Here is an 11,173-nt window from a genome sequence, read left to right as displayed (position 1 = left end):
TTTAAAAAATAAGCCACTATTCCATATTAGTAGCCTATGCCATAATCCCTGATTTTACCCTACATATTTTTTTACAACTATAAATATCTTCTTCTTAACTTATAATTTAGAGTAATTAACTTTTTTATTTACTTTAAGATATTAATTCTCAATCATTTAATTCTATTAAAGTAATTTTTAATAAAAATTTTCTTCGATTATTTTACAAAAAAAAACTCAAATATAAGTTATAAAGAAAATTGTATTTGATATCTCTTAAAATAGCTTTAAAATCATATTATAAAGTTGAATGTAATAAAATAATCAAATGAAAAAGAAAATAGATATTAATTAGGAGACACAAGGTTTTTTTCGTAAACTTTTTAAAATATGGTGGCGGCTTTGAAAGCAGTCCTGTGCCGCCATGACTTTATTTTCAGCTTATTGATTGGGTTGGTATTCCCAAGGGTAATACCAATACCAATACTCAGGTCATCGAACTTTGAATATCGAACATTGATCTATTACATCTCTCCAGATTAGTTTCTATGATGAGAATGTGGCAAATGTAAAATAAAAAGTTTCTGAAGCCCTGGGGATACTTTGAAAATTAGATCATTTATATTCCTTGTTATATATAGGAAATCCGATTTTTTGTAACATATTGTTTGCCGTGAAAAAAATTGTAATATTATTCCTCGGGACTCAAAAGAAACATATATCCCCAGTATTGATATTTTTGAAGTATAGTTGATATAAATTTTGCCGCGACAATATATAATTATTTACAACTGTCATGAATTACGTCTAATAATTACATATAAGTACATATAATTTATTTTTGCATTTTACTACATGCCTTTTTTATTTGATAACTTATATAATTTTCAGTTAAGCTTAATTTCAAAATAATTTGTAGATAAAGAAAGTAACATAAAAAATAGTTGTAAAACCAAATTTAAGGTAATAGAAAAAATGTAATGTACAATAAATTTTCACTTGCTTGCCAATTTTTCATTACATCGAATACACAAATATATTAATATACAATGCCATAATATTTTGCAAATTAAATAATTTTCTTTTTTTGATTTATGACGAATAATTACGAAACGAAAAGAATATTTCAAATATGCATATAGATTTTCTTTTTGGTAATCGTCCAAGAAGCAATAAGGTCAGTAACCACATATTTTGATTTATGTACACGCGAAGAGATAAGCTGCAAACTTAGCCGATTTCTAAATAGTCGCTTTGTAAGATGCATAAAACGTCTAACCGTGCACTACTATACGCACGTCATTCGCGCCAAGAAACCGCACCGTGGGATTTATCTGTAACTTCTTGCTCTCTAAATACCGTGAAAAAAAAATGCTACTGCAATGCAATACGAATTAATGAGCGCCGAGCGGCGTTGGGAGCGTGAACGGACGACACAAATCGAAAGTCGTTCCACTCGAAGTTTGAATAGCATGCCTGCTTTGTTTGCGAGTCGAAACGATGCAGGAACAAACGATTAATCTCCATTGAAAACAAAAGAGAAAGGAAGCGTTCAAATGCGTGCGAATTGCACGGGGCCCGACATCACCGAGGCGCGATTGCCGGCTATTTATACGACGCGACTCTGTAAATCTCGCGCTTCAAATGGCTGGGCGCGGATTTTATCAGAGAGCGTGATTTTATTTATAGAAAAGCGATAATAATGACGACTACGGAGGATATGAGGCACGCGCAACGTGGCATGATTCGTTGATATACGTAATAGATAGTGTTGCCAATAAATAATTTTGATACTACGGTGAAAGCAGCGACCGTTTAATTACTCGCGTACCATAAATATTTGCCTGATGCTTTTTTCAAGATATAAAACTTCAACGGTTAATTACAACTGTGAATTTCTCGAGATACATTTAATAGCTTAACATATTTTAAATTTACCAACTATTAAAAGACAAGACGTAAAATGTAGGACAGAAATCGTATATTTACATTTTTAGAAATATATAATCTTTCAACGAGTTGAACGAGAAATATCGTATATCAAATGTTTACGCTTAAGAAATGCATCTCCTGCAAGCAATAAATGAAACAATCGGGTATTCACGCTTTATCATTACAAAAGCAAAAATAAGGATAAAAGTTAAATTAATTGAATGGAAGTGCATCACGGTAAAGACATATTTAAAAGATAAAACAGTCGAGAGAGAGATAGATTTAAAATAAATTCAAAATGGCAAATTGAAAAATGCGTAAGCAATAAAGAGATATTCTAATTTAAAACGACAGAGAAAAATGGATTATAAATTTTGTTAATTTTCAATGTAAAATATATTTTTTAATAAAATATATAATATATCGAATAAAGATATGAAAGAGAAAATATCTAGAATATTTTTATTTAATATCAAGTGCATTTCATGAAATATGAAGAAGATGTAGAAGATAAGAATCAGCAAAGCTTTCTTCATCACGATAATCTAAGAGAAATGAATTAACTAATTTATAATAACTAATAGTATTAATTAAATAATAACAAGTAACATTAACCTTTTTCAGAACGGGAAAGCCACTACAATGACGTTGAAACAGTGACATATTTTCAAGCAAGAAACACGATGAAATGTATGAAATCGTACTCGAAGAAAAGTTATAAAGTTTCCAAAATAGACTATTATTTTCTAAAGGTTAATTCACCAATTAATATTAAAATAATTGTAGACCTACGAACCTTTACGAACAGCATTTTACGTAATTCTATTCAGTGTCAGTCAGTCTCCGAAAATAGTCCTTGGAAAATTCGGCAACTATCTGTACTCCGGCTATCAAACGTCAAATTTCTAATCTAAACTAGTTAGCACAAAAATAGCCTTGCCGCATGACGAAGCGCCGACAGCTGCGCTAATCCCACGATCGCGAAACATCGCGTATCACGCCGTACGATCGAGCGCGCCAAAATACGATTTTTGCGCGGCCTTCGCGGGAGGAGAGATCGCGGCTAGCCGCAGGTGCCATTCGTGGGCTTCGCACAGCTGATTCCCGCGCGCGGCCGAACCGCCAGCTGAGAGCAAGGTCAAGTCAAGGTCAACCGCGGAAAACGAACCGTGGCGCGAAAGAGAGAACGCGTCTGAATCCCAGCCGCGCGCGATTTCCCGGCAGAATCGACGCGCCGCGGCGCGAAGTATCCGCGCGCTGTCGCAGGGACACGCTTTAATAACAACGCATTGTTAACAACAGCCCGACAATAGTTTCTTTTGATAATACGAACCGCATGGCATAGCGTGGCGTGGCCGCAGCCGCCGCCGCCGCCGCCGCCGGGCCTGTGTGTATGCGCCGTCCATTATCGTGGCAGTTCAATGAAATCTTTAAACGACCGTCTCTCTTTATTCCGCCTGTATCAGTTGTTTGCCCGATGCTGTTTGCGCCGTTGTCGCTGCAACGGCTTTTGTCTGGCTGATGCGTGCATTTTTTTTTTTTGCTCTTTACTGAGCGACAATACCTCCCGTCGAATTTGCATAAACGTGTCTCTTGACGTGCGACATGGAAGTTGCCGTTAAACAGGACATATTGAGGTTTCATGCAGTATTAACCTTCCTCTACGTTTTACCGCGAGCTTTTCAATGGAGATTATATTTATTGAAGAGTAAGATTATGTAGCAATATATACGTAAAGTGTTTAATAAAATTAATTTGCGTCAGATAAGGTACAAGATAATGAATCAAGCCTGGAGACGCAGACATCCATTATATTTAATGTCTCGTAACTCCTCGCGCATTATCGCTAATAGTTAATAACATGTACATTATTCTTACAAGTAATTATATATGGTTCTCTCTTAATTCAGAAGTAACACAATTTCAAAAATTGCATTTTTCAGAAAACTATTTCTCAACCTGACAGAAAATTATTGACTAATCAAACCATCGGCGAAAAGAATATATTCTTAAAAATATAATCAAATGTCATTTTTGTCACTTTCGTTTCACAATCTCCCTTCACAAACTCCCTTTAACTCTTTTTAAGTTGTGACGGTTTTAATATTCTACAAAATTATGTTATAAAAAATCCAGAATAATTTATCAACTTTATACTTATTTTGTGGCCAGCTAAAATGATTAAATTTGAAATAAAACAATTTCTTCTTCAAACTTCGATCATCTATAAACTGTCTCAACTCTAATTGTTCTCTCTAGAAGACTCTCTTTTTTATTTATAAAAATGACACAACTCAAAATGTGTCATTCTTGTAGAAGATATTATGATTTCTTTCAAAATCTTAAGAATGACACAAGTGCTATTTACCGGACATAAAGTCAAAAAGATAATTTACTTTTGATAATTGATAGAATAATCTTTACTTAACGTATTCATGATAATAATTCAAAATCACATTTTGTGAGTTGTGACACTTCTGAAGGAGGGGTAAGATATTAACATTGCTTTTAGCAAATAAAAGATTCGATCTGTTACGTCCACCTACAACGCGTAATAATACACGCATAGGAATGCAAAGTAAGATAGACATGAAAGCGTAAGTCTAATGTGTCGTCGACGTTTTTAAACTTTATTACTGTCATTAGTAACAACGTAGAACGTTATATGGCAGCTAACAGCAACGTACACCTCCGTTCTCAACAAACAATTCAAGATGGTAATTTAGCAAATTTGTTACACTGGTAAATGCACTTGCAGCTGACGCAGTATTGCAGAAAGATGCAAAATGCCGACATGTTGTAGCAATTGCGGCATTGAAGAAAGTTTTTGCGGTCGTTCAACGATTATAATGTCTTGTGTGCGTCAATGGCTTACTCGAATATCTTCATGTCATCTTTCATTCCTATTCGCACGTTTAAATTTATCCTTATAACTTTATTACCTTCTTGCAATCTTGGCATTGTATACAGCTATTTTCCGTTTATGGTACTTTTGCTTAGAGCCATTATTGTGACGGCTGTACATTATTACGTATAATTTTACAATATATTTCTTGACATACATTCGATACTGACCGAAGATGACAATTGTTTCATTATATGAAAAGAACGGTTTTGAGATAAATTTCGATAAATACAGCTAAAATAACTTTGTTGATCATCAAAATAATTAAATTTGAACAATAATGAGTAATTCTGTAAAAAGTTTTGATACTCTAATTCGGGCAACCAGCTTGAGTGTCCTATGATTATTTCAATAGTCCAACAAAATTCCATTATTATTTTCTTAGATATCACATTGAACGATAAAAATTTTCTTTCTGTTACGTTCGCAACAGTTGGTTTAAAATATTCTATTTTTAATTTTATTCTATCAGAATTTTTTATATCAATAATTATATAATTTAATCTTATAAGGAGATAATTAAAAAAATTCGAGCTTTGCGAGCACATTTACATCACTATCACAATAATTCGTTAACGAGGTACGTCAGTGAGTGACGAAACATTAAAAGATAATTTTACTTATTTATTTAAGATATACAATATTATACAATTTAATTTCTTCAAGTAAATGAAAGAATTTATAGTAGAAAGCAAATGAAAATTTAATTAGTTAAGAGAGTAGCTAAAAAATTATCATATATGTAAGTTAAAGAATTCAAGAGTAAAAACAATCTTTAATTCCACAGATTGCACACACACACGATTTTTAAAATTCCAACAAGGTTACGAATCTAATGTTACGGTAAAATAATGTGCTTTGATGCATCGATTATACGCGAAGAGCAAGACACAGATCCTCTTCAGTGAACGGTGCAACATAATTCCAACAGGAAACAAATTCCTACATTTCATGTATTGTGAGCTAATGCTTGATACTTATCGAGGTAAGAAAGTAATGAAGTTTAACGGGAACCAGCAAGATGAACGCGTACGAAATCGCTCCGTATGTATGATGGAAGCAATTTTATTTTGCATGCGAATGGGCCCAATCATTCCGCAATCCAGCTAATTCAAGAAATAATTGCGAGAAACGACGGCAATTCCTCAACTCCGTGACAGAGTTTTGAATGCACAGCGCAGTCTCGCGGTTTTCCCCGTTATTCGCTTCACCTTACTTATAGTTGACGCACAGCTTGGCTATAAATAACCATCTGTTTACTCGTTGCTGCTCGCAAACACTTTTTAATGCATCCTACTCCCCGCGAAGGTTTGAAAGTACAGACTGAGCAACGTATGTATGAGGTAGCATGACAACGCAAGGTTGAAAAAGCGTGGAAAACCCGCTCTGGTTCATTCAAGTATCAGAGCTCATTGAAAATATTATTTCTGTGCATAGTTGTTACTTGAAAATTAATAGAAAGAGTTTATTATACTCTTTTACATTTGTTACACAATAAGCACAATTTATGATATTGAATTGAATTTTCGCAATCATTATCAGAAAATCCCACGTTATTATTCCAAGACATGATATTATCCTAAGGCAATATGAACTCCGCCGTAAAATTACATGACGCGTGGCTATAAACAAAATAAGATTAACTTCTTATCTTCAGCTATAAAACGATCGTAACTTGGAGTAACTAATGGAAACCCACTTTAAATAATCTTAGTTAACATCGGGGAATCGTACGCTTGAACACTTTACCTGCGTTTGTTTATTTGAAAATTATTATCGGCGTTATCGTTTTTTTAATACTTATCGTCTAAAGTATCTTTATGGCAATTCTGACTTTACGCACGTCATTACGAGGCGCAATAAGTTTTCTACACAGTTAACGACAATTTAATATGAAATTTTAATATTATTATTTTATTACAATTATTATATAATTATATATATTTTAAATATATATAAGCAAACTTGTTTGTTAGATAAATTAATACAGGAGCGGTAAAGTGTTTATTTTGTATCGATTTTTAGTAATTGAAACAACAGCAAAACAAGAAATCCGTTTAATTTCATTAGAGAAAATTATGCAATTAATCATAAGCGTGACAACAATATAATTCGCGAAGATGGATACTTTGCTTTTCCTTCCCTAATATTTATTATTTAGCGTTAATGTGTTAATCCGTTTGAATCATTTCCAACGAACAATAACTGTCTTTCACAAAGATTGATCACGATTGAAAAGTAACAGTTTTAATTTGACGTTTGAATGTTTGACCCTGTGTATGGACGTTGGTACAATAAATAATTACGAACAATTTGCGGGCTCCGCGTTTCCAGACAAAACTGCAGGCACGAATTTCGCCGATTAATCGTCTGGCACGAATCGTTAAACTGTTCAGATTCGATCAACGAGATCAAATCGACGACCGATCCAATTAAACGTTTTCTCCTATTGCGCTTGAATCGAACTCTTGCCGGAGATCGATCCGGCTGACGCGGCGGGATCGATAGTTAAAACGTTATTAAACAGCCCCGCAATAGTTTATTAAACATCAATATAACGTGAAGAAGGGCAGGTGTGCGGGAGAGTTTTCGAATCTTTTAATGCCACAATAAGCGTAGCTTATATACCGTCCGCTGTATAAATCTATTGTATAATGACGCTTGTCTACGTAGTATTCCAATTCTTTCCATTTTTCCTTTGTTTCCTCGGATTAAATATTTTTTCCCTTACTCGTTATTTTTCCTTACTCGACGTGCTCGAATGAAAATTAATGTAATCGAAACTATTATAATTTATTTACACCAATTTTATCATTACTTATTCTACTAATATTGATGAGATCTGCAGAGTTGTTACGGTCAATTATTTTAGCCTGAAGGAAATGCTCGAGGAGAAAAACAATTCATTTATTGTAAAGTGCTTATTTGCAATCACTTTGTTCTACTTCAAATTAACCGATCTTGACTACGTAAAGCTATAATTGCTATACATTATCCAATTATATAATCGATTTTCCGCTGTCACAACTAAGATTAGGCTTAATTTAACTTACGCAATAATTTCTATGCAGAAAAATTCTTCGCTCAATGCGAAGATTTCACAATCGCGTTCAACCTTTGGCTCGTGTGTTAACTCATACATATATATTTTCTTATAGAAGAGACAAGGAAATAATGATTGAACACTTTTAAAGAAGGTTCGAACGTTCTTTCCGAACCAACCAATTAAACGTTTCTTCTACTCTCGAATGAAATTGTCGACAACGTCCATCGAACTTCAATTGATTAAACTGTCATACATTGTGCACGTGCGTACGCACATGTTCCACGTGTTGCTGCATTCTAGTTTCCATACACGGCGCGAGAACACGGAATATGCCCATTCTAGCTAATGGTATAATCGTAGTAAATGGCTCTTTTAAGATTGACATAATATTTTAATTAACACAATTATTAGTCTAGAAATAATAATAATGCTTATTTGTTAATTCAGAAGAACTTTTTGTCAAATCTTACCATTATCGTATCAATAATATACGATAATGCATGAATAAATACGCGAATCGTAACTTTAAATATCAGAATTTGAGGAGCAATGAATTTAAGAAACCTCGAAACAAAATTTGCAATTTTAAGCTTCTTTAGCAAATAAATAAATAATTACAAGATTCAGCGCAATTTGACATGTTTTACGAGATTACATGGAAAAATGCAAAGAATTAAGTTTATATCAATTTGCTCGAGTTATAAAAAAAGAGCGAGCTACCATCGACCTCTATCGCTTTTGCGATTGCTCCTAAGAAACAAATAGCTGGCTTGCATTAGTCAGATTCTCGGTTCTTATCTGAGAATAATATTTCTGTTCCATTCGACACTTTCTTCCCGCGCTCTAGTTTAGACGGTGCAACGTGACACGATACCGGAGATTCGCGCGAATCGGACGGTTCGAATTGGCAGACGAATAGGCGATGGTCAAAGACTGCCCCTGGGCAGATAATTAATTGGCCGCTCTTAAATTTGGAATACCCGGAAAGGTGTTTGCAGGACCGACGATTTATGAGCGCAACGTAGTCATGATAATGAGTGGGTAATGGACGTGCCGAGCAGTTTTCTTAAAAGGCGCTCGCGCGAGCGAGCAATTAGAGAACGTGTGTGCGTATATAGCGTCTCATAAATCTTAATAAAAGCCGCGGGTAACGATTGCTCACTCACACGACTTGCCGCAAGAAGATAATGATTCACGCGAGTGGCCGCCAATATGCGCGAATAATTCCTCCGTTAGGTTACTTCGCCACGTTAACAGCGATTACCATTTTCTCGACACGTCGTCGCCGGGACAATCGCGTTCCCGTGGAAACCCTGTCACTTCTGATTTCCTCGTGCCATAATAATTCTCGGTAACGAAATTACGGATGCCGTACACTACACAGGGTGCGTTCCACCACGTATCGTAAATTTCGGAATGATTACATTCTTCTGTAAAGTACTTGACGCAAAAGAGCAAGGTTCGCGTAATCATGGCCTTTGTATGTTTTATTGACATTTAAACCGGAAGCAAATAATACGTTTTTCTACTTGTAACGGTTACACTGTGAACCGCTTTAGATAACTTATCAATTATCTTGGCCCGTAAGAAGATATTAAATTACATTATAGCATTTGCAGTACATAAGAAGAATATCACAGCACTGACTATTATAAAAAAAAAAAGTCATAGCGTGATAAATAATATTTCAATTCTTTTTTTCTAAATGTAATCAACTAAAAGCTTTATTAAAAATTTTATATTACGCTATTTTAAATAGATTTGCCCAGTAATAATCACGATTTCAAATGAAACGATTCGTAAAATTTTTTGGCAAGATGTATCACGCGCAATTTCATGCTGTGGCAACATTCGTCGACAAAATCGATTGATCAAAACATGTAAGCTGATCATAACCTTTTGGCATCAACTACATTGGCAGGTTATTCGGCAACATGTGTGTACGTAACAAGAGAAATTGCCTTTCGCATCAACAATAGTTAATATTCAGTCAGTCAGCACTGAATTTCTCAATTCAAAACGTCAGCGAGATTCAAATCAGCTGATTATTTCTAATGTGCAACATTTGTATATTTTCCTATTTAATATTAACGTTCTAAGAGAGATCTACGAGAGCGTGCGATTAATAGTGATTATCAGAGTTAATAAATACATATATATATATATATATTTTTTTTTTACGTCTACTAGATTTTTCGAATAATGAATTGTAACTAGCCGTATCGAAATGATGATTTGTATAAAATACACTTACCGATTTAACTGAAACGTATTCTCGCCGGAAAGCCTGCATCTCTCAGAGAACTCTTGTGGAAATGTATTCCTCGTCACTATGCAATCACTCTTCTCGCACATAAACGAGTAACGCAACAACGCGTCACTGACGCACTGACTAAATAATTGTAAATTTATCTATTGCTCGTTAGTAAATCCTTCCTTCTTCAATGTCACGTTATTGCACTTTACATGTTGCGATTTTCGTTATTCAACAACTTTGTGTTACAACAATATTGCAGCCTAAAGATTAATATCCGCTCGTATCAAAAATTATATCCAATAATTCAATGATTTCTCATAGATTGAAAAGCTGTGAGATGATAACTACAAATTTTTACAACTTATTAGTTTACAGTTTGTTTCAGTGACTAATGATTTTACATTAGAATCGTTTTTTTTATTATTTAAAATCAGTTAAAATAACTATTGGCGTAAAGAGATTGCATCAGGTAAATGCGTGTTATATAAACGAGCAAAATGCTAGTTAACAGGAACTAAACGTATATTGAGAAGAAATGCTCTTTAAATCACTAAAGACGTCTGCTTTAAACTAGCCTACGATTACTCATCATTGCGCGTACATTCTGATGTAAACGAGTCATCACGGTTTACTTTTGATTGGAACAAATAGGAATTGAAATGTCTCACTTTTAGACGATATCCAATTGCATATGTTTTTTTATTTTATATCCTTCCTTGGATTACACTGTCACAAAGTTGTTACCGCACTGACACTCATGCCGTTATCTTCACAGAATGATTAATTAAGCAAACGAGTCATTAACTCATGCACATGATCTAATTAACGATACGACGAATTAATTGTTTCGACACGTCCGTGGCGCATGTTGACGTTTTCATCACGGCACCAAAAATTCACGTGTGTATACGACGTTATAATAATATTTTATCAACAAGAGCACCGTTCTTCTTTCTTTCTCATTCTTCCTCTCCCCCCTCTCATTTTTCCTTTCTTTTTCGCGACACTAATGAAACCGGCCGAAGCAAATCCGTCGTGCCGCGCCGAACGGCTC

At 34.4% G+C, this 11,173-nt stretch overlaps 1 protein-coding gene across 11 annotated transcripts in view; it reads right to left on the bottom strand.

The window, feature by feature from the left end:
* The window catches only part of FoxP (forkhead box transcription factor P), a 301,004-nt gene that overhangs the window by 244,561 nt on the left and 45,270 nt on the right, over positions 1–11,173 (bottom strand). Inside the window, exon 1 of one of the 11 annotated variants that reach the window (XM_018512308.1) lies at positions 10,117–10,378. The exons of the other annotated variants lie outside the window; for them this stretch is intronic. The gene's annotated coding sequence lies outside the window, so the exon portion shown is untranslated. Of the gene's footprint in view, positions 1–10,116; positions 10,379–11,173 lie in introns of those variants that run through there. 11 annotated transcript variants of the gene reach the window in all.

Source organism: Trachymyrmex cornetzi, unplaced genomic scaffold (assembly GCF_001594075.2).
Source record: "Trachymyrmex cornetzi isolate Tcor2-1 unplaced genomic scaffold, Tcor1.1 scaffold4, whole genome shotgun sequence".
In the NCBI taxonomy this organism is placed as follows: domain Eukaryota; kingdom Metazoa; phylum Arthropoda; class Insecta; order Hymenoptera; family Formicidae; genus Trachymyrmex; species Trachymyrmex cornetzi.
The sequence above is the reverse complement of the archived record's forward strand: the minus strand, read 5'-3'. Positions and strand labels throughout refer to the sequence as shown.